Source organism: Lissotriton vulgaris, chromosome 4_1 (genome assembly GCF_964263255.1).
Source record: "Lissotriton vulgaris chromosome 4_1, aLisVul1.2, whole genome shotgun sequence".
Lineage (NCBI taxonomy): Eukaryota > Metazoa > Chordata > Amphibia > Caudata > Salamandridae > Lissotriton > Lissotriton vulgaris.
Window position 1 is genome coordinate 1,234,124,689 of NC_141691.1, and position 23,724 is coordinate 1,234,148,412.

Sequence of the window (23,724 nt, forward strand, 5' to 3'; positions counted from 1 at the left end):
ATATTGTGAGAGGCTTTGGTTATTTTATACTTTTATACTATGTTCTTAAGATTGATTTATATTAGTCTGGCTTTGGGTTTGTAATACACCTTTTAAAAATCAAATTACTGACTGTCTCTTTTGTGTTGTCCGAATGATCACACTGTACTTTAAGACTAAATTGATGTTAACCCCTTTTCCTCTCAAGCTACTACAAAGGTCTATTGACCAGGATCGAATTGAAAGAAACTGCCCAGAGAATTTTCTTCAGCTATATTTGGGTAAATACAATGACCTCTAAACTCCCCTGATTCCCAGGGTAAAAATACCTGCGGTTGAGAGGGACTCTTGGTGCAAACTGATAACTGTATTGAAGTAACTGGAGTGAAATTTTGATAGCTGTTAATAGACATAAAAGCAGGCAAGCAGCAGAACCAGACAGGATAAAAAATTAGTTCTAGTGATCCCAGGACGGCAGGTCGAGCTGGACTGTTATCATGAGGCACAGGGTTAAGACTGATTTGCATATAACTGTGCCTGAACTAGGGTGGCTAAGTGAGCTAAAGAACGATGATGAATGCAACCCAGATCTGTGACTGGGTGTGAGTGTCTGAAAAATTTCAGCGCTCCGTCCATCCTCACCTTGTGTTTGCTTTGTTCACCCTAAGTTGGCAGGGTATTCCCAGACGTGGATCCCTTGCTCACTTTGCCACTGGATTCAAACTAGCCTGGCTGATGAGGGCTGCTAGCCCGAAACCAGTCCCAGGATGCTTGTTTCTGGTTGAGGAAGACATGGCTTGGCAGTTTGGTTCCCATTAGGCACAGGGTGAAGCAGTAGCGGCTCGTGGAGGGAGTGCCGTTGGCCGGTAGTGAGGGGTAGGGGGGGTTAGTAAACTCCAGCTCACAGCCAACCAGAGTAATGTAAATAAATACATTAATAAATAAAAACGAATTTCATTGCGCGTGCTGAAACACATTTGGCATGTAATTCGTTTATTTTTTTTATTTATTTACATTACTCTGGTCGGCCGTGAGTGGAGTTTACTATCCCCACCCTGCCCCACCCCGACCCCGCTGCCCCATGGCACTCCCTCCACAAGCCGCTACTGAGGTAAAGACTGATTTGTATATCGCTGTGTCTGAACTGGGGTGGCGAAGTGAGCTAAAGAAGATGATGGATTTAACCCAGATATGTGACTTGGGGTGAGTGGCTGAAAAGTTTCAACGCTCTGTCCATCATCTCCTTGTGTTTGCTTTGCGTGCCCTAAGTTGGCAGAGTATGCCCAGATGTGGGTCCCTTGCATACTTTGCCACTGGATTTAAGCTAGCCTGGCTGATGAGGGCTGTTAGCCTGAAACTGGTCCCAGGATGCTTGTTTCCAGTCCAGGGAAGACTTGGCTTGGCAGTTCGGGCTGGACTTTTCTCATGAGGCACAGGGTCAAGAATGATTTCCATATAGCTGTGTCTGAACTGGGGTGACGAAGTGAACTAAAGAACAATGATGTATTCAACCCAGATCTGTGACTGGGGGTGAGTGTCATAAAAGGTTTCAATGCTCCGTCCATCATCTCCTTGTGTTTGCTTTGTTCACCCTAAGTTGGCAGGGTTTACCCAGACGTGGGTCCCTTGCTCACTTTGACAATGGGTTCAAGCTAGTCTGGCTGATGAGGGCTGTTAGCCTGAATCTGGTCCCAGGATGCTTGTTTCCAGTCCAGGGAAGACTTGGCTTGGCAGTTCGGGCTGGACTTTTCCCATGAGGTACAGGGTCAAGAATGATTTCCATATAGCTGTGTCCGAACTGGGGTGGCGAAGTGAGCTAAAGAACAATGATGGATTCAACCCAGATCTGTGACTGGGGGTGAGTGTCGTAAAAGTTTCAATGCTCCATCCATCATCTCCTCGTGTTTGCTTTGTTCGCCCTAAGTTGGCAGGGTTGACCCAGATGTGGGTCCCTTGCTCACTTTGACAATGGGTTCAAGCTAGTCTGGCTGATGAGGGCTGTTAGCCTGAAACTGGTCCCAGGATGCTTGTTTCTAGTCCAGGGAAGACATGGCTTGGCAGTTCTGGTTGGACTTTTCCCATGAGGCAAAGGGTCAAAAATGATTTTCATATAGCTGTGCCCGAACTGTGGTGGCGAAGTGAGCTAAAGAACGATGACAGATTCAGCCCAGATCTCTGACTGGAGGTGATGGCTGAAAAGTTTCAGCACTCCATCCATCATCTCCTCGTGTTTGCTTTGTTCACCCTAAGTTGGTATGGTATGCCCAGACATGGGTCCCTTGCTCACTTTGCCACTGGATTTAAGCTAGCTTTGCTGATGAGGGCTTTTAGCCCAAAATTGGTCCCTAAATGTTTGTTTCGGGTCCAGGGAAGACATGGCTGGGCAGTTCGGGGTGGACTGTTCCCATGAGGCACAAGTTCAAGACTGGTTTTCATATAGCTGTTTCTGAACTGGGGTGGTGAAGTGAGCTAAAGAACAGTGATGGATTCAAGCCAGATCTGTGACTGGGGTGAGTGTTGGAAAAATGTCAGCACTCCGTCAATCATCTCCCTGTTTTTGCTTTGTTCACCCTAAGTTAGTAGGTCATGCCCAGACATGGGTCTCTTGCTCACTTTGCCACTGGATTCAAGCAAGCCTGGCCGATGAGGACTGTTAGCCCGAATCCGGTCCCAGGAGGCTTGTTTCCAGTCCGGGAAGACATGGCTTGGCAGTTCGGCTGGACTATTCCCATGAGGCACAGGGTCAAGACTGATTAGCATAATGCTGTGTCTGAACTGGGGTGGCGAAGTGAGCTAAAGAACGATGATGGATTCAACTCAGATCTATGACTGGAGGGGAGTGTCTCAAAAGTTTCAGCACTCCGTCCATCATCTCCTTGAGTTTACGAGAGAAATTAAACCGGAATAGAGATAATTGTAGGGAATCAGGACTGTGAGGGTGTTTAAACCTCAAGAGAGATAAGATATTTGGGGTTAAGAAAGAAGCAGGACCTGGAGAAATGTCCAACAGTGAATACGGAGAAAGTTTATCAGGAGGTGAATAAGACCGTACAAAATAGCAGCATTTCCCCCTCACCCTACCTGGCGAGTAAACTTAGTTAAAATGTCTATTCTACCCAAATGCTCTTATCTATTTAATAACATCCCCTTAGGTTTTGAAAGGAAGCTCCTTATGGAGATATATGGGAGAATCACATCCTACATATGGGCTAGTAGGGGTGTTAGGCTTTCCTGGAAGAAGCTGAGAAGGAAGGTGGGGAAAGATGGACTGGAACTTCTGGACTTTCAACTGTACTGTTTGGCTTACGAATTGAAGAGTAACAGGGTGTGACTTCTTCGGCCAGACAGGTCATCAGTGGGTCTTTTGTACTGTGCCATGCGGATTAAATTACCAGAGGATGGCTTTTTGTGCAACTTTGGGCTCCTGAATTTTTTAAAAGGTGTGCCTAAAGTGTTTGAAATCAGTGGCTAAAGTGTGGCATGGGGTTAGATCACTCCTGGAGATTCTGTATTACAGCAAACTGTCACCAGTATTGGACTCACCAGGGACCCCGGAGTGTTTGTTCTATTATTTGGCAAGGTCTTTGAGGAAATGTGGAAATATGTGCTGGGGCAGATGGTGGATGGAAACAGGGTCTTTCTTGTGACTCTTGTAGGAAGTTGACTAATTGGACACTTTTGAGGTTTAAGTCTTGGAAGCTGCAGAGCAAAGCATAAAACCTCTCACCTGGTTTGGGAGCATGTTTACTCTGTGAAGAAAACAGCTGAATTAAGGAGAAACCACTTCTTCACCCTACCCAGAGCCTACTGGACCTTGCTGAAGCTGGCCAAGATAAGAGGAGATGAGGATTCTGGATGTAGCCGATGTGGAGTCAAGGAGGTGGTTGATGTCCATATGTTCGCAAGTTGCCCGACCTTGGAAGGTTTCTAGTCGAGTGTGGGTAAGACAATTTTTAACATCTTGGAAATGAGCGTGGAGGTTAAGACCCACCTTGATAAGGTTTGGTATGGTGCAGTGAGAGCCTGGAGTTGTGCGTCTCTCGTAATCACAGAGTAGGCTGAGCTTTTATTTCATTCTCCGGGCGGAGAGGAAGATATGCAAAAAGTGGTGTCAACCCTTACCCCCTCAACTTGGTGTGACTGGTGGAAGTCAGTGAGGTATTTCAGGGAATTGGACAATACAATAATAGGAGTAAGAATGTGGTAGATTTTGGGGCATTTTGGAATTTGTTTGAAATTAAATGAAGACTATCATTTTCAATAACTATACCTCTTGGTCAGTTTTTGCCAGAGAGGTACAGGTAAGGTATTGTGGTCCATGATTTTGACTGAAGTCAACCCCAACAGAAGCACAAGGGGCAGCTTAGATCAAGAGGGTGCTTACTCGAGGAGTCATGAGGACATCATTTTTTTTAAATGTAATGATAGGCACACACATTTGTAAAGCCTGTGCTCCATCGTGGTCAGCCTGAGCTTTGGACTTTGTCCCGGTCCAGCCCGACACAACTATGCCAAGTAAGTGCTTATTGCTTTTACGTAGAGGATTTTTGTCATTTTTATCTTGTTTTATTCATTAAATTAAGAGCTATTTTACTAAACTGCCATTTGCCCGGGGCCTATAAATTAAATGCTACTAGCAGGCCTCCAGCACTGCTTGTGCCACCCACTTAAGCTTCTCTCTAACCATATCTCAGCCTTCCACTGCAGAGCCTCTGTGGGCAGTTTAGAATGCCATTTCGACCTGACCTTGCGGGTGAGTAGTGCGCTATACAAGTATCAATTTTACAATAAACCTTTACAAATGCCCAAACCGTACATCTTTTACATACAAGTCACCCTAGAGAACCCAGAGGACATGTGACAATGTGTTTAAAAGGCAGGATATTCCCTTTTAAATGTCACATGTCCTGGTAGTGAAAAACTCCTAAAGAGGTTTTTCACTATTGCAAGGCCTATCCTTCTCATGATATAACATTGGGATTACCTTATTACATTTTTAAGTGTAATTTCCAATTGGGAAGGAGTGAGACCCCAAATCTGGTATCTCTGGAATCCTAATTTAAAATCCTACAGCATGTTTAAGCCAAATTTTGAACTAACATTTTGAAAATTATATTTTACAGTTTATATCTCAAGTTCTACTTATTGTATTTTTGTTGTTTTGGTGGTGCTTTATTTATTACATTAAGAGCTATAGTTCTAACCAGGTTTGGTATGTTTTTGTGTGGTGTAATCACTGTTTCACTGTTTGAAGGGTTGCACAAATACTTTATACATTGCCTCGAAGTTAAGCCTGACTGCTCTGCACTGAGCTCCTGGACGTTGAGCACATGTTCATTTTGTGTATGCCTGCTTCTTACCCTGACTAGGATTATGGTTGCTTCTTGAATAGGCCTCATACCCCAGCCAAACTACAATCCAATTTCTAACACAGGGAAAGTTCATTTTCACCCCTTGTCCTCTTCTCTGGGACCCTTATTGTACCTTTCACATTTCACATCGGGATTTCTGCTCATGCGATGTTTGCCTTTCCAGAGTTGCAACTGATTCTCCTCTTGGCTTAGTTTCTGTTTATACCAATGCGCTCATTCCTGGTTCCTCCAAATGGATACCTAGAATTTGAGCAACTAAAGCACTTGCAAGTCTCAGGTGATTTATTATACATTCAAACTTCTTTATAATAACCAGTTAACCAAAATAAACAATACATTCATCCAATTCCATTATAAGCATTTGCTGCAACGTGTGGTCCTCCAGTAACATGAATGTGTTGACTTTTGCTGTCTTAGAAAATGTTATAGAGAATAATGAGCTCACCACGAACAGTACTTGATGCCTAACATAATATAACTTAATCATAACAACACTATCAGTGTTCCTCTTGCTCCTTATGAAATGTTGATTGATACTTTTGTAGAAAAACAAATGCTTACATTTCAGCAAAGGTTGCTGTGAGCTTAGTATCCCATAAACCAACCATCTAAGGAAGGGGGTCAAAATTGCTACATACAGGTGCTCCCAAAAAAATCTTAATTACATATGTATGAATTGTAAAGAATATGTAGATGTTTGTAGCGCTGAAGAAGTCCCAAGAGGGACAAAAGAGCTATGGCTAAAATTAAAAATGTTTTAAAAAGATCATCAATGAAGGAGTGAACGATAATGTGACTGACTTCATGAAATGTAGGTAATATGTCAAGTGGCCTGCTCATTTTGTCATTTCTCTAATGCCCCACCCTATGTACTCTCCCTTGCTAAATTAAGAAATGAGACCGACTGTGAAAACTTTGAGGTTTGAGCCTTCGAACCCTTCCCACATGCCTGGTATTCTGATTTTACTTATTCTGTTCTTTTTCTCCTAGGTCTCGCTGGGCCCATGCTTATCAACTGCCAGACTGCCTCCTGCATTCAAACTCCTTGAGGTGCTGGTAGAAGATGGCTGTAATACTGGAAGAATGGGCATATTCTAGCGAGGAGGCAAACTTGGCTGGAAAAGCAGTACAGCAATACAAAACCAAGTAGATATTCAGTTGATAGATAGTTGTATTGACGTTTTAGCACTATGAATAGCAATGGCAGCTTGCACTTAGGGGCTTGAGGACTAGCCCCTCGTTGTTGGTGTGTTGCTTGTTCTTTTTTTATACCAACAGAAAATGATAACCTGTTTGTCACTGATGAGATAACAAAAATGCCAATCTCCAGGCCCAGCTGCAACCTGAGGCAGCCAGTGACACTGTATGATGGCATATGCACCAGCTATCATAGAGATTGTCTAAGGTTGGTGAAGTCCTAGCCCTGGCCTCAAGGATTGCCACTTCCCAATGCCTCCTCATCAGTAAAGTCATAAAGCATCATTTCTAAAGGTAAACCACAGTGCTTTAGGCGTTCACCCTGCAGTGCCTAAAAACGACACACCAATCAGCGCATTACCTCACCTCTCCCAATTCGTCATAGAGTTGGGAACTGGTGTGCTGAGGAAGCAAGAGACTGAAATTTGATATTTGCGATTGTGCTGGTTTGAGGTTTCGTTTTCTGCTCAAGTCCTGTTTGAAGTGGGAAGGAGATATGTGACTGCCCCAACGATAGATAAAGCAGTAAGTACTCAAAAATGACCTGCAAAGATATCAAGGTAAATAAAGAATGCTTTTAAATTGAGTATGCATGCACGTGGATGAGAGTATATGCCTGTGATAAAGCGAGTGTGTGTGTCTGTGTGTGTCCATGTGTGAATGTGTGAAGTGAGACTGAGAAGGAGTGACACAGAGTGTGAGTGACTCAGAAAAAGTTTGAATGAGTGAGTGTCTATGAGAATGTGAGAGTGAGTTATAGAGTAAGGGCGAGGGCAAGTGAGTGAGAGTGAAGGAGAATGAGTAAAAATGATTGCAAGCAACCGAGGTTGAGTAAGAATGAGTAAGATTAACTGTAAGGCAGAGTGTGTAAGAAAGAGTGAGCACTAGTAAGAGTGAAGAATAATTAAAGAGTGACTGAGAGGTGTAGTAAATGAGGGGAAGTGAGAATGAGTAACAGTGACAATGAATGAGTGAGCATACTTGTAAGGGAGTGGGAATGTGAGTGAAAATTATTCTGTGCGAATGACAGTGAGTGTAGCTGTGAGTGGGAATAAGTCAGAGTGAGTGACACTATATGAGACTAGATGAGAATGTGTTTGTCAGAGTCAGTTAGAGTAAGTGAGAATAAGTAAGAGTGAGTTCAAGTGAGTGTGAGTGCGTACAAGTGATGGTGGATGAGAGAATGGGGTGAAAGTGAATTTGAAAGAACGAGACTGGTTGAGGGTGAGTGGGTGATAGTAAGAGTGACTTCAAGTGAATAAGAGTAAATGAGAACAGATGAGGGTGGATGTCAGAAGAGTAAGAGTGAGTGAGAATAGGTAACAAGTAAGACTATGGGTGAATGAAGGAAAGGAAATGAGTACGAATAGGAATGATCGTGAGTGAGTGAATGTAAGTGAGTATGAATTAGTGAGAATGTGGTGGTATGCTTGTGGACTGGCATACTAGTAGGCTTTCTATTACAGATAGCTCAATGTACTATTCATTGCACCACCAAAGCAGTGCATGGGTAGTGCAGTGTGGTCTGAAATCGGTCTAAAAAAGAATCAAACATTTTAAGGTCTTGCGACCTATCAATGTGTGCAAGCGCATTGAACGAAGCGAGAATTCAAGTGCTCAAAATCCTCGTCAAACCAAGGGCTTTTTGCTGCGGTTTTCTTTGAGTTCACATGAATCACGTGACCAAACAAGCACGCGCATCAGCCTCCCTCCCTCCCTCCTAATTGCATTTTTTTCACGGCCACCACCACATCAAAGGGCTTCTCCCTTTGATGCGGTGGCGGCTTCTCCTCCCCGAATTATTCATGGCTCGGCCGTACTTTCAGTTTCCCGGCCGCTCTTGTTTTTTTCATTCTTGTCCTCGCACTCTCCCCGCATTAGCCTCTTGCTGTTTTCTGGAGCCTTGCATTGCCCTCCATCTCATTTTGGCCTCCGACACTGGCTGTAACTCCTGCCGTCTCATTCACAGTCCTTGTCACTGGCTGTCTTCCCTGCCCTGCCACCGCCACTAGATGTCTCTGCCTAGTGTCTTTCGATGTAACTCGGGTTCATGCAGCTTCTGTCGCGTTCTGTGTCTGGTGGTCTCTGATTGGTGATTGCACTCCTTTCATTCCCTAGCCCCTGTGCCTGGTTGTCTCTACCTACCCCCACATCACAGTCAATGTCATGCGCTGGATTTGCTTGACTTCCTACACGCAGTCCCTGTCACCAGCTGCCTCTGTCTGACCTCCAACTCACTGTTCCTGTCTCTAGCCGCACACCCCCTAGACGCTGTCTTTGTGGCCTTCCAGGCCCAGTGGTCTCTGCCTGACACCACCCTACCCAAAGCCCCTGCCATTTACTCTCTCTCTCCACACTCGCAGTCCCTGTAACTAGTTGTCTCATTTCCCCCCCCCTCCCAGCTCGCAGTCATTGTCCCTGGCTGGCGCTGACCCCTTACTCACAGTCCCTGTCATTGGATGCTTCCCTCTGACCTCCTAAGCACAGACACTGTCACTGACTATTTCGCTCTTTCCCGCTACTCACAGTCCCTGCCATTAAATGCCTCTGCCCGCTCTCAAACCCCCTATGTGCCTTGAGTTATTTACCTACCCCATGCAGCACTAGCCTCTATTTCTACCCACTGCGATTCCAGACCCTGTGTCTTCTGGTCTCTTGTGGTCGGTGCACCGTTTCCTGCTCACCCACACACTGTCACTGACTGTTTCTGGCGGTCTCTACTGCCCGTCTTGCCACACCATCAACACTCCCCCAGTCCCTATCTCTGGCTGTCTGTCTGCCGCCCTATCGCTGCGCTGCCTCAGTCCCTTTCATTGGTGCTATCTGTCGACTTTCATATTGCTCCAATCCCTGACTTTTGCTTTCCTGCCTTCCCTTTCGCTTCCAGGCGCAGGCTTAGGTTCTTTTGGAGCAGCTGGTGCAGTGGCACCGGAGCTCAGTGGCGCACACTGACCACTGATTGTTGCTGTATTTTATCATTCGAGCATGCGCTAGGTGCCCATTTCCTTCCTTGCACCAGGACCTCTGACACCAGCTACACTGCTGCTCAGGCGGTCTCTCCCTGCACTCTGGTACCTCCGCGTTGGACTTTGCTTGCCTCTTGTGTTTTTTTTTTCTGCCTCCCCCCTCACCAGTCTGTGTCCCAGATAGTCTACGAGTGTGACTCCTCGTTCATTGAACACCCACCCCTGCCTGTCTCTCCCCTGCGCACTCATCAGAAGTCCTTACGATGCTTATCTCTGCGGGCCTTGGTCTCATTCCTGCACAGGGGCTGAGCTATCAATTGTGCCACAGGTGCAGTGGCACCGGGAGTGCGGGTGTATGAGGAGCCCACTGTGCCCGTTATAATTAATTTTTTTGTATTACCAAACCCAGGGATGGGGGGAGGGGGTCAACCATGCTGCTTTAAGGCGCGTGGCAGTATAGCTGCGCCTCTGGTCCTGTCATCGAGCCATCTTTGGCTCTGGCTTTCCATCGTGGTGTGGTGTCTGGCTGCCCTCTCTCGCTCGCTGTCACTTCTCCTCCTGCCCATCTCTGTCCGTGTTACCTATATTTCGTGTTTCTTCCTGACCCCCTCTCTCCAGTACCTGTTCATGGTGTCTGTTTTGGCCTCTGTCTGGCCTCCAACACCCGTAGTCTCTGTCTCCGCCTCCTGCCCAGTGCTGCCGCAGTGCCTGTCATTGGTTGTCTCTGTTGGTCCCTGTCTATATCTCCCCTCCATCTTTCTCAATCCTTGACTGCCCCCCTTGCCATTTCCATAATAAAAGAACACACCGGTTTCGTTAATTCTACATGCTTATGAGAGCGCACCAAACACTTACACACCTTATGATAACACTGCATTTTCAACTTAAAAGTGCCTGTGTGCAGCTCGGCGCTCGACAAGCCTGGGAGCTTTTGGTTGTTAGGTGAAGCGGGTGCTTTAATTCAAGAGCCCCCGTAACACTCCCCAAGGGAGGTGTTTGGATATGCCCATACATCATTGTATAACCTCAGAAGACACGAAGACAATCAGTGACACACACATTCATATCAATACAAATAACCTTTCATAGTCGCCCCCAATGGCTACACAGTCTTCCCAGCTCTTTCTGTGTTATATATTTTCAATGCCAACACATAATAAAAAAATAATTGTCATTTACAATACCAATAGCTCACACTTTCCTAATGCGAGACCTATTGGCAACGCCAGTGCTTGTTCTACTGCTAATTCCTCAATGTTCTGTAACAGAAGTTTGGCAATCAATGTTGCCTCTGTATGCCTAGCAGGTCTTAAAGTAGATAGCATGTGGTCCGACATTGCTCTCCTCTAATATTGGCTGCAATAAAGAACTGTGCTTGTTTGCTGATAAAATATGTGGTCAAATGAGCATTTGAGTAATTAAAACTTCCTGGCAGCCCAAAATGGACGTTCTTCCTTAAAGAACTGGGGGCATATCATCAAGCCCCGGACATAACATTATCGCCGCTTAAGCGTCCCTATTCGGACAGAAAGCGGCGATAATTTCAACGCTTTATCAGCAAGGTCATGCTATCGCGTTAATCCTTGCATTATCGCCCTTTCCCCCCACGCCCATCTTTGCATCTCTAATGAGATGCAAAGTGGGCGTTCCTGCCCTGACATAACTGGAGAAATGTTGCTAAGCAACATTTTCCAATTATCAATGGGCACGCTAAACTGCAGAGCGACAAGCAAAATAGCGATAACCTCTGTTATCCCAACTTTCCTTACGCCTGCCTTAAAACTGACTTAGCCACGATATCCTATGTAAGGGGCATCTCATGGCAAAGTATGACTTGCCTATCAGAAAGCTTTTGCCAAACCTTGTGCGATTATCTCTGTATTTCCGGCGATAATCGCACAATTGGCAGCTTGCGCTCTTAATTTTATCGCTTTGGAGATAAGCTTTGCTGATAGCACGCTATCTCCGCGATAAAATGCCGGCGATAATTATCCTCGCGCTAAGAGCACTGAGCGATAATTATCGCATGGCCTAGATGATATGCCCCTTGATTAGAAGCACCATTAGGGCCAGAAACTCCATCAAATCCTATGGATTTACTTAATTCTACATAACATTCCTCTTACTAAGTTTACGAAAGGCATTAGTACATTCAACAAAATCAGTATCTTTATAGAATTCTGAACATGAGCTGTCCGAATGGTTTCTGAATTTATTTCTATTACCAGAGGCCAAACATCCTGTGCTTTTTAATTGATAAAAAAACTGACAAAACTGTTGAAGGACTTTTGTTTTGGAAATTAGAAAAACGTCCAGCCATTGTACTTCTACATGTACCATCTTCTGAACCAGAGACTTTAATGGATTTGGTCACACATGTGACTCGTCCTTAGAACCTTGAAACTAGCATCTCCTAAGTTATGCATTTTTTTAAATAGAGTTCTGCAATAAGAGTGTGCAACGTTTCTATTATAAGATTTTTCGTTATTATGCACAATTGCAAAACAAGTATGCAAAATGATCCATGATTACGCAAAATGCAAATCCTTCACTTAGCGATATAGTTTTCATGACATGCTTTATTGTGCCAAATAGGGAGTGTAAATAACCAATGAAAATCACAACAACAAAAATGTACTTGAGTGTTAAATCCAAATAGATGTTTTTGTCCTAAATACAAACCAAACAATTCTGTTTTGGAGTTCAGATCAATCGCTAGATTTGTTGTTGTTGCTTGAACAAAACAACTGCTTGTCTTGGGAACTTCTGCTACTGCTGCCTAAATTACTCATGCTGTCCTTTGGATAACATTAGCTTAATAGCTGCTTAAGTGCCAGGAAATACACGCTGTCCTTTCCTGTGCTGCTCCTTTGTTAATTCAGACTTTATCTCCTGCTGAATGAAATTCTCTTCGGTCCTCAGGATGAATTTTAAAGAAACGTAAAGCGAATGTGCAGTTTCATCTCTAAGGATACATGCCTCTTGCTCTTTGTTATCAGTGAGCCTGAGAACTGTCTGACAGGCAGAAAGCAGTCTTTTCATGCAAACAACCCACAATGGAAGGTACATTAAGTGCAGAGCATCAAACTCGGCTAATGGCGTGTCCCCAAAAGACAGTGCGTGTCTCAGAAAAGCACAGAGCTGTTTACTTCCAACATTTCCTGTCCCAGAAGCCTGCTTTCACTATTGTGCAATCACTCTGACAGTCATGATAACATTTCTGAGTTTAAGTCATCTGATAGCCCCGAGCATTCTGCGTGGAGGTTATTCCCAGATGAAGTGGACAAAATCCTTTCTTCTGATGAAGCGAATCTTCGCTGTTTTTATATTCACTTTAGTTTGAAAATCATCATATATTATTCCTGGCTGCACATTTCCGAGATGTGTTGACATTAGAGATAACTTTGTATCTTAGGTAATTCGTATACAATGTTGCCGTTGTGACTGTCAGGTGATATCTCATCATAATTAGCTTTATTACATCTTACGTTTGCTGGTGCATGTTGTCACACAGGATCAGAGTGAGTCTTGCAATTCATCTAATTTTAAAATTGTGTTTATATTGTTGTGATGACAATGCTATTTACTTCTTTTTGATACTCAGCCTGAGAGACCACTGGAATATTTACACTTTTACAGTAGGTGATACTTTGATACTATTTAACACTAAAATACACATGTAATGGTGTACTGGTTTTCCATACTGTTTTACTTCCTTTCGTTATGTTTCCCAATAACAAAAATAATTGCCTCCTTGCAACATATACACAATTTTTTCAGTTGCACTTAACTCTTTTCCGAGGTAGGCTTCACGAGTGATATTGCTGGCATTATTGATGATCACCGCAAGTCCCAGGGGAGAGGAAGGCACTTCTTGCCTAACGTTTAGTGTCTGAAGCCAACATTGCATGTCCACATGCAGATCTCCTGTTGCCAGGACAACTGCCTCAAATTCTGGAGAGGCTGTGGTCTAAGTGCTGTATGAAATGCCAAATCAATGGTTTCAAGTATAAATAAGTCCAAGACATAGTAAACACAAAGGAAGCATGTAGGTTGATATAAACATATTGCAAAGGACTGGCAGAAACAACTCTCTGGTAGCATTGATAGGAACTAAAACTCTGTACTTGCACTACTCCCTAGCTACAGCATATTCTTTCAGCAACATGTAGATATACATACTTGGATAAGAAAGAAACAATCCTCTGGGTGAGTCTGTAAGTTTGCTCAAGATCTTGAGATGGTAGCAAGTGGGATTTGCACAAGTTGAAGAAAATTCTGTCTCTTGTTAACAAGTGACACACCGTATATTTGTAATTGTTAGAAAGTGGATTATTAGTAGGGATAAGTAGTGACTTGGAAATAGCAAGAAAGCAACAAACACAACAAAAGGGTCAATAAAGGTCTCAATAAATTATCCTCTTGCTCAAACATTAGTAGATGGCATTGAGCAGGCAGGTGTAACTTACGAGACAGATGTGCAAAGCATTTAAAAACACCAATACATTAAGTATGTAAGACACAACAGACAAAAAAAAATCCATATGCAATTTATACAAATAGATGATATTTTTATGAGCAAATAGACAGCAAACTAACAAAAATCCAATGTAGGAATCCAGAGATATGAATTTTAAAATCAAAACACTTTCTAGTGTTTAATTCACACTTATAAACGTTTCTGGAGCTTTTTCCTCCAACTTCAAGCAAGACACTTCATCAGGCCGGATTGGGTGCAGGTTTGAATTTCTGCAAGATCCTGTCAAATCCTGGAAGTCTGGAGGTCTGGAACTTTAAGCTGGATAAACCTGAAATCCAGGATGCGTCACGGTTGAAAATAGCTGGCTTGACTCTTTATGTTGAGTCAGTCCCGTTATGAAGCTTTTTCCAAAAATTGTTCAAAAGATCTCCAAAGTTCTGGAACTTCTTCATGAAGTTCCCCTAGAGGGTTCAAAGTGTCTAAAACACAAATCCAAGGGTCTGGAATCTCCGAGCAGGTTCTTGGTAGGTCTGAACTACAATTCCCACTATGTACCTGGACAAATCCTTAAATGTCCACTGGATGCACTCCAGGAAGGGAACTCTTGGTGGAGATGATACAAGTAGGATCTGGTAACCTGTAGCAGAAGGAAGTCCACTCATAAGACTTTCAGAGTCAGGCAAACTCATTCTGATGCTGAGTCACACAGTGTGCAGCAGGTGCTATCTTGGTGAGTGCAGTTCTCTTGGTGAACTCCAGAGAATCAGCAGGGAAGTCCTTCTTCTTCATGTTTCTGCAGGCAGCAGATCTGGGAGGTTTGTTGCTCTCCCCTATTCATTTGCAGTTTCTGGGCATCAAACAGGGGAAACTCCTGAGCAATGGGGAGCAGGGTGCCACCCAGATGTGTGACCACTTCTTCCAAAGTGTGGCAAATTCTTCTACCAGAAAGCACCATTCTCTCAAAATCCAACATGGAGAAAATCTCTCCAGGGGAGCTGAACCAGGGTAACACAACCTACTGGTGTGGATCATTTTCCTAAATACTCTCTTTCCAACCCTCTTCCTAATTTAATTACTGGGGCTCCTTTTAGCTGAAAAGCATAATGTGGGGGTGGGTCTGTTCTGTCCTAAAGTGACATTCTCCTTGTGAAGACCAGTTTGGCAGCTACTCCCCCCCTTACTGCCACCTGCTCTGCAGCTTGTACTTCGTCATCCACAGGAGACCTATTGTGTCCTCTGGCAGGATGCTTCACACCTCATTAGGCAGAACTGGCACAGCCTGGGATCAGACTGCTCAATATGGAGAGAGCAGTTGGAAAGCTGGGCTTTGGATCACAGAAAAGCAAGTTTAATCATTTATTTTCTATTATAGTTACTATAAATCTAACAGTGGCAAGTTGTTGGATTTATCTCAATTGATAATTTGAAAACTTGAAGTATATTTATTACATTGATCCTATCAATATTAGTTAAATACAATATTACTTTAGCCTGTGGAGGAGCCATTCAATACAAAGTGTAAAAAGGAATTGACAGTTTTTCCCTCACAAGGGACAAGAAAATATATTTTATAACATTCCTGCTCATTGGTACAAGGCACCCTACCCCAGGGGCAACTAGGGGGCACCTTAGGGGTGACATATGTTAAAACTAGGTAGTTTGAGACATTGAAAGTACCTTTAAATCCAAAGTTGAATTTGCATATGACTTTAATGTAAAGGCAGCCTGAAAGACAGTGCACCCTTTCCATTTATATCAGGCAACACAGTAGTGCACTCTTAAGTGCATTACATCTGCTAGGCCTCTAACTCTACATGCAATTATATATACTAGGGACTTACAGCTAGGCTGTCAATACCAATTATTATTACACCTAATTTGCATATCCTTACTATCAGAGCACTTGTCCTGTGTCTGGTAAGTAGAACCCAGGGTGCAGTTTAAGTCAGTTACTACCCGTACCAAGCTAAATAAAAATGGGAGTGATAAGGTCCTAAATGATGACTTGCTCACAGTCATTGACAATGGCAGAGCCTGAATTAGCCTATCATCGATATGGAATTGGAGGAATATAAGATAATTTATCAGACATAAGTGTTGATGAGACTGGACTTTGTTGACTGCACATGCCAAGGATTGTAGGGAAATGTGACATGTGGAACTTCCAATACATACTAAGCACATAGAACCTCAGAAACCTTTGGTGCAATGGCAATGCAGGAATTTATAAATAAGTATTCTGTATTTATTATCGAAATTATTCATGAATGATCAAATATATGATCCTTTGTGATGTTCCCACCTGTAAATTAATTTCTATTACAAAGAAAGTTATTTGGTTCAACTCTATATTGAGAAAGAATTCTCCTGATGATCACTGCATGATGAAGACTAGAGAATACATCACTATCCCTTCTTTGTTTGAATCACTGCTATGGGATCATTCACCAATATCCTGCTGGAGAACCAAATAGATATTTTGACCAGCTGTGATGTCCATACATCTCCACTAGGGCTGAACTTTGAAACAATCTAGGATTCTAACACATAAACCCACTGGTCTATCTCTTCAAACCACACATCTAAGAAGAAGAATTCCCAAGCCCATAAACATAATGAAGTGGGTTTCCCATTGGCTATCGCAGAGACAGAAGTTAAGAATAGCTTCCATGTGTGCTTTACAACACTATGAACCTGCACATGGGTTAGTTGGAGTGGAGATACCATTTTACATTTTTTTTTTTTAAATATATTTTTATTGAATATAATACAGGCTTCAATTCACTTTCATTCCGAATTGACAGAGCAGGAGAGACATGAGACACAGGTTTTACAGTACATGATGTGTATCCCATCGCAATTACAAATTATTAGACAATCACATTCTCTTAAAGAACACAATAACAGCACCTCCCCCGGCAAATGTAAAACATTCCTCCTTCATCGTCTTCCAGTGGCCCCTATACTTAACCCAAGCATTCCATACAAATTTCAATTTTACGTGGCCAACCCTGGCTCCCGTAAATCCCACGTTCCGCCCCACAACACCAGTCCAGATCTTTCTTCCAGGCAGCAAGTGTGGGGTCCGCTACTGCCCCCACTACCATGTCGTCTCACCCTTCACAAAAAAAAGATCTTGTCCGCCATCTAACCACTTTGTCTTAACAAGAAAGAATGAGTTTATGCGTACATGCTATTGAGTTGTATGTTTGAATGTTGTGTGTTGAATTAATTCATATTTGTTTGTATGAATGTATTTTGTTAATATGTTGTTAAAGACAGTATGTTTCAGTATCTTGGATCAAATTGGTTTTATTATGAATTTATAAGAATAAAATGAAGATTTTAAAATACATGTTTAGTTCACTGAGTCTGTTCATATATCAATGAGCCTGTTATAGGTCTTTGAATGACCGTTTAATTGCCTAGGTTTTTTTGCCTCGAGTCTCACCCATCACTCCTAGGATGAGCCATCTTGATTCTAGCGGGACACTCTCACTCACCACTGTCATCTTCACTCGAGTTATGCCTTCCCAGTATGTTTTAATGCTGGGACATGACCATAAGATGTGGAAGAAAGACCCTGTCTCACCACAGCCCAGCACATATTTGTCAGTCACACAGTTGCCCATTCTAACTTGAGCTATTCGGGAAGTATAGGAACTATGGAGAATACGGAACTGAATCAGCCTGAATGGTGCCCTTATGGCTACTACCCAGGGAGACTGTAGGGCCTCGGTCCAGTTGTCATCCTCTAATACACCCACGTCAGACTCCCTGGCCTCACGTGGGGAGCCCAAACAATCTGGGGCATTATCAATCAGTTTCCAATAAGTCAGGGTGATTGACTTATCGATCATGGGATCCAAGAGAAGACGATCCTCAAGTGGCGAGTATTCTGGTAATGTGGACCCCTTTTTCAGATGGCAATGATGCACTTGGCATAGCCCATCATTTTCCCACCTTTCCAGACATCCCCCAGATGGTCAATCCCAATACATCTCCATGCCCAAAAGCCCATTAGTCATGCCAATTCCCCATTTGGCCACCCTCTCAGAGAGGAGTCTGCTCTGTAAGTTTGTTTGGTTGCTTTATGCAATGCTTCGAGGACAGTTTGGGTGTGGGCCGGAAGGAGCGAGTTACCTCTCCCTTTCTGATAGTTGTTGTTGCTGAATGCAAAACGGTCTACCCAATATGTCTGTTCCTCTAATGGTCCGAAGACCCACCCATTAATATTGACAAGCTGAGATGCCCAATAGTATTTCCTAATGTCAGGAATGGCAAGGACCAAAAAATGCCTCTGGTATGGGGTGTTCTGGAGTACGTACCATAGGCGTGGAAGGGCCATCATTTTGAAGATCACTGCTCTGCCATTCAATGAGATAGGAAGCCGCCTCAAGTGTACAATGTCCTCCCTCAGTCGGTCCAGTTGTGCCTGCACATTGAGGCGCTTAAAGTCTTCCTCCATCCTGGTGATCCATAGACCCAAATACTTTAACGTCTCCCTATGGACTAAGTCAGAGCAGCCGGACGTCAGGAGTGGGAGCACCCCTGCCAGAGAGAACACTAGGGATTTATCCCAATTGATGCCATAACCTGAGTAGGTGCTGAAGGAATGTATTATGTGGATAAGACGATGAAACTTTTGCCTTTGACTGTGGGCATAGAGCAGGATGTCATCTGCGTATAAAGAAATGCATTCTTCCCAACCGCCCCCTAGGTCTATACCTCTTACTACTGGGTCCCCCTGTATCCAAACCGCTAATGGTTGCAGTGCCAATGCAAACAGCATTGGCAACAGTGGACATCCCTGCCAGGAGCCCTTATACAGCCGAAGGGTTTGGAAATATTGCCATTGACGCTAACACCTGCCATTGGGCCGGTATACAAACGGCGTATCCACTGTTGTATATTAGGACCTAGCCCGACTTTATCTAGGACGGCAAACAGGTACGCCCATTCAATGCTGTCGAACACCATCTTCGCGTCGAGCGATAGAAGAACTGCTGGCAGCTCTGTGCACTTCTGAGTCATCTGCATCACGTCATGAAGGCATCACAAATTGAGCCTAGTGCTCCTGTGAGGCATGAAGCCTGATTGGTTTGGATGTTTTAGGGACTGAATGACTGAACTCAAGCTGTTGGCTAAGACTTTGGCTAGCACTTTTGCCTCGAAATTCAAAAGGGAGATAGGTCGGTATGAGCTGCAGAGATTATGGGGTTTCCCCTTTTTAAGAATGACCACTATTGTTACCATTCGTAGATCTTCCGGGAGTACACATTCGTCTCTTGCTCCTAAGACCATGTTGAGCATGTGCAAGGCAAGCTTACTGTATTTACAACAAGGGGTGGTGAGGGACAGAGTCTCTGAATTAAGCAGAAAGCTCTCACCCAGTCAAGAGATCAGGGCTAGATCCAACACCGTTTTTTAGCTCACTGCACCATCCCAGTTTCAGAACCTGGCTGTATGCAAATTAGTCTGTTCCTGTCCCAGTGCATGATGGGAACAGGGCAAACCAAACTACAAAAGCCAATTCTTACACTGGGAAGGAAACAAGCTCCCGGGGACCGGTTTCTGGCATTACAGCCGTCTTCGGCCCGGTTTGCTTGAATCCTGATGGTGCAATGAGCAAGGGTCTCACATCTGAGAATACCCTTCCACGCTTAGGGTGGACAAAAATATTTACAACAAGGGGTGGTGAGGGACAGAGTCTCTGAATTAAGCAGAAAGCTCTCACCCAGTCAAGAGATCAGGGCTAGATCCAACACCGTTTTTTAGCTCACTGCACCATCCCAGTTTCAGAACCTGGCTGTATGCAAATTAGTCTGTTCCTGTCCCAGTGCATGATGGGAACAGGGCAAACCAAACTACAAAAGCCAATTCTTACACTGGGAAGGAAACAAGCTCCCGGGGACCGGTTTCTGGCATTACAGCCGTCTTCGGCCCGGTTTGCTTGAATCCTGATGGTGCAATGAGCAAGGGTCTCACATCTGAGAATACCCTTCCACGCTTAGGGTGGACAAAAATATTTACAACAAGGGGTGGTGAGGGACAGACACTCTGAATTAAGCAGAAAGCTCTCACCCAGTCAAGAGATCAGGGCTAGATCCAACACCGTTTTTTAGCTCACTGCACCATCCCAGTTTCAGAACCTGGCTGTATGCAAATTAGTCTGTTCCTGTCCCAGTGCATGATGGGAACAGGGCAAACCAAACTACAAAAGCCAATTCTTACACTGGGAAGGAAACAAGCTCCCGGGGACCGGTTTCTGGCATTACAGCCGTCTTCAGCCCAGTTTGCTTGAATCCTGATGGTGCAATGAGCAAGGGTCTCACATCTGAGAATACCCTTCCACGCTTAGGGTGGACAAAAATATTTACAACAAGGGGTGGTGAGGGACAGAGTCTCTGAATTAAGCAGAAAGCTCTCACCCAGTCAAGAGATCAGGGCTAGATCCAACACCGTTTTTTAGCTCACTGCACCATCCCAGTTTCAGAACCTGGCTGTATGCAAATTAGTCTGTTCCTGTCCCAGTGCATGATGGGAACAGGGCAAACCAAACTACAAAAGCCAATTCTTACACTGGGAAGGAAACAAGCTCCTGGGGACCAGTTTCTGGCATTACAGCCGTCTTCGGCCCGGTTTGCTTGAATCCTGATGGTGCAATGAGCAAGGGTATCACATCTGAGAATACCCTTCCACGCTTAGGGTGGACAAAAATATTCAGAAAAGGGGGTGGTGATGGACAGAGTATCTGAATTAAGCAGAACACTCCTACCCAGTCCAAAGATCAAGGCTTGATCCATCACCGTTTTTTAGAGTGGTCTGCTTAATTCAGACACTCTGTTCATCACCACCCCCCTTTTCTGAATCGTTTTTGGCCACTATAGGTGTGGCAGGGTATACTCAGACATGAGTCCCTTTCTCACTGCTCCATCAGGATTCAAGCAAGCCGGGCCGAAGACGGCTGAAATGCCAGAAACCGGTCCCCGGTAGCTTGTCTCCTTTCTGGTGAAGAATTGGCTTGGTAGTTTAGTCTGCCCTGTTCCCATGATGCACTGGGCCAGGGACAGACTGATTTGCATATAGCCAGGTTCTGAGCTGGGATGGGGCAGTGAGATAAATAACGGTGATGGATCAAGCCCTGATCTTTTGACTGGGTAAGAGTGGTCTGCTTAATTCAGACACTCTGTTCATCACCACCCCCCTTTTCTGAATCGTTTTTGGCCACTATAGGTGTGGCAGGGTATACTCAGACATGAGTCCCTTTCTCACTGCTCCATCAGGATTCAAGCAAGCCGGGCCGAAGACGGCTGAAATGCCAGAAACCGGTCCCCGGTAGCTTGTCTCCTTTCTGGTGAAGAATTGGCTTGGTAGTTTAGTCTGCCCTGTTCCCATGATGCACTGGGCCAGGGACAGACTGATTTGCATATAGCCAGGTTCTGAGCTGGGATGGGGCAGTGAGATAAATAACGGTGATGGATCAAGCCCTGATCTTTGGACTGGGTAAGAGTGGTCTGCTTAATTCAGACACTCTGTTCATCACCACCCCCCTTTTCTGAATCGTTTTTGGCCACTATAGGTGTGGCAGGGTATACTCAGACATGAGTCCCTTTCTCACTGCTCCATCAGGATTCAAGCAAGCCGGGCCGAAGACGGCTGAAATGCCAGAAACCGGTCCCCGGTAGCTTGTCTCCTTTCTGGTGAAGAATTGGCTTGGTAGTTTAGTCTGCCCTGTTCCCATGATGCACTGGGCCAGGGACAGACTGATTTGCATATAGCCAGGTTCTGAGCTGGGATGGGGCAGTGAGATAAATAACGGTGATGGATCAAGCCCTGATCTTTGGACTGGGTAAGAGTGGTCTGCTTAATTCAGACACTCTGTTCATCACCACCCCCCTTTTCTGAATCGTTTTTCGCCACTATAGGTGTGGCAGGGTATACTCAGACATGAGTCCCTTTCTCACTGCTCCATCAGGATTCAAGCAAGCCGGGCCGAAGACGGCTGAAATGCCAGAAACCGGTCCCCGGTAGCTTGTCTCCTTTCTGGTGAAGAATTGGCTTGTTAGTTTAGTCTGCCCTGTTCCCATGATGCACTGGGCCAGGGACAGACTGATTTGCATATAGCCAGGTTCTGAGCTGGGATGGGGCAGTGAGATAAATAACGGTGATGGATCAAGCCCTGATCTTTGGACTGGGTAAGAGTGGTCTGCTTAATTCAGACACTCTGTTCATCACCACCCCCCTTTTCTGAATCGTTAGGCAAGCTTACTGGCCACACACTTGAACATTTCGATTGGAAGCCCATTAGGGCCCAGTGCTTTCCTCGACTGCAGATCTCGAATAAAGTTTTCGACTTCCTCGGTCTTTATGCCGGAATCCAGTTGTCTTCCCCAAGGATCAACATGTTCATATCTTTTAAGAGATCGGAGGACTCTCTCTCTTCCTGCGTAGTCTGAGATTGATAGATATTTTTGTAGTAATCTGCAAAAACCTTTGATAATTCTGCACCAGAGCCTCCTCGCACACAATCATCAGTTCTAATTTCCGAAACCCAATTGTGGCTCCTCTCCCATCGCTCAAGCCACACGATTAATTTATTGGCCTCGTCCTTCAGGTCATAGACCCTCCTCTGCATTGCCAGTGTGTGCGCACGAGCCGCAGTTTCCTCCAGGTCCCTAAGCTCTTTCTGTTTGAGTTTGAGTTCATGCGTTCGTTCGGTGGTGCTCTCAGGGTCAGAGTCCGGCATCAGCTCAAGAGTCTGAATCTCGCGCTCAAGAGGCGCACACTGTGCCCGTTTTTCCTTGTGCTGTATGCCACTGGTCACCTGCACAAAGTCTCTGGCCACCACTTTATGTGCTTTCCAGAGTGTACAATCTGATCGTACCGAGCCAACGTTTTTAGTAAAATATTGTTCAGTGCGTTCCTCAAACTGGTCCCTAAATTCTTGGCCTGTAAACAAAAAGGGGTCCAGTCTCGGTGAGAGAGTCAAGGCCCACCACGGCCCACACGTCTGTACTTCCACTAGCGAGTGGTCCGAGATACTACTGTGTGCCCTATGGCATCCCCCCCTAAAGAGCCCTGCCGAGGTTGAGTGTGTAAAAATGTAGTCTATGCGTAAACAACTCCCCTTCACTGCAGATATGTGTGTGTACTGTCTTAGGTTAGGATTATGACTCCTACAAAGGTGTGTTAGATCCAAAGCTTGTGCAAAGGTATGCAGAGACCTTCCCTAGCCCTTGGCAGGCGTGTCTCCCTTTCCAAATCCGAAGACATAGTGTCATTCATATCCCCCCAAAGTTTAGGGTCGCCTGTGGTAGGTCAAATAGAACCTTACTGAGATCCGGAAGTGTTGGTCCATGTAACCGTGGTGGAATATAAACCGAACAAACGTTTATTACATGTCCCTCCCACGTCCCAGAGAGGGCTACAAAATGACCCATGCAATAACACCAAGTTCGTTATATATCGAGTGAAACCGAGTTTTTGATGAGTATGGCAGTGCCCCTTGATCCAGTCGAGAAGCCTACTATAGAGATTCAATGCCAAGTAGTCAGTGTCTCCTGGAGGAGTACTATGTCTGGGGAGTGTCGACGTAGATACTGAAGTGGCATGGTTCATTTTATCCTATCCCCCAGCCCATTTACGTTCCAAGAGAGAATTGCCAATTTCCTCATTTGTCGTATCGACATGTGAGGTGTCCTCTGCGATCCCTCCCTCGTCTTCCCCC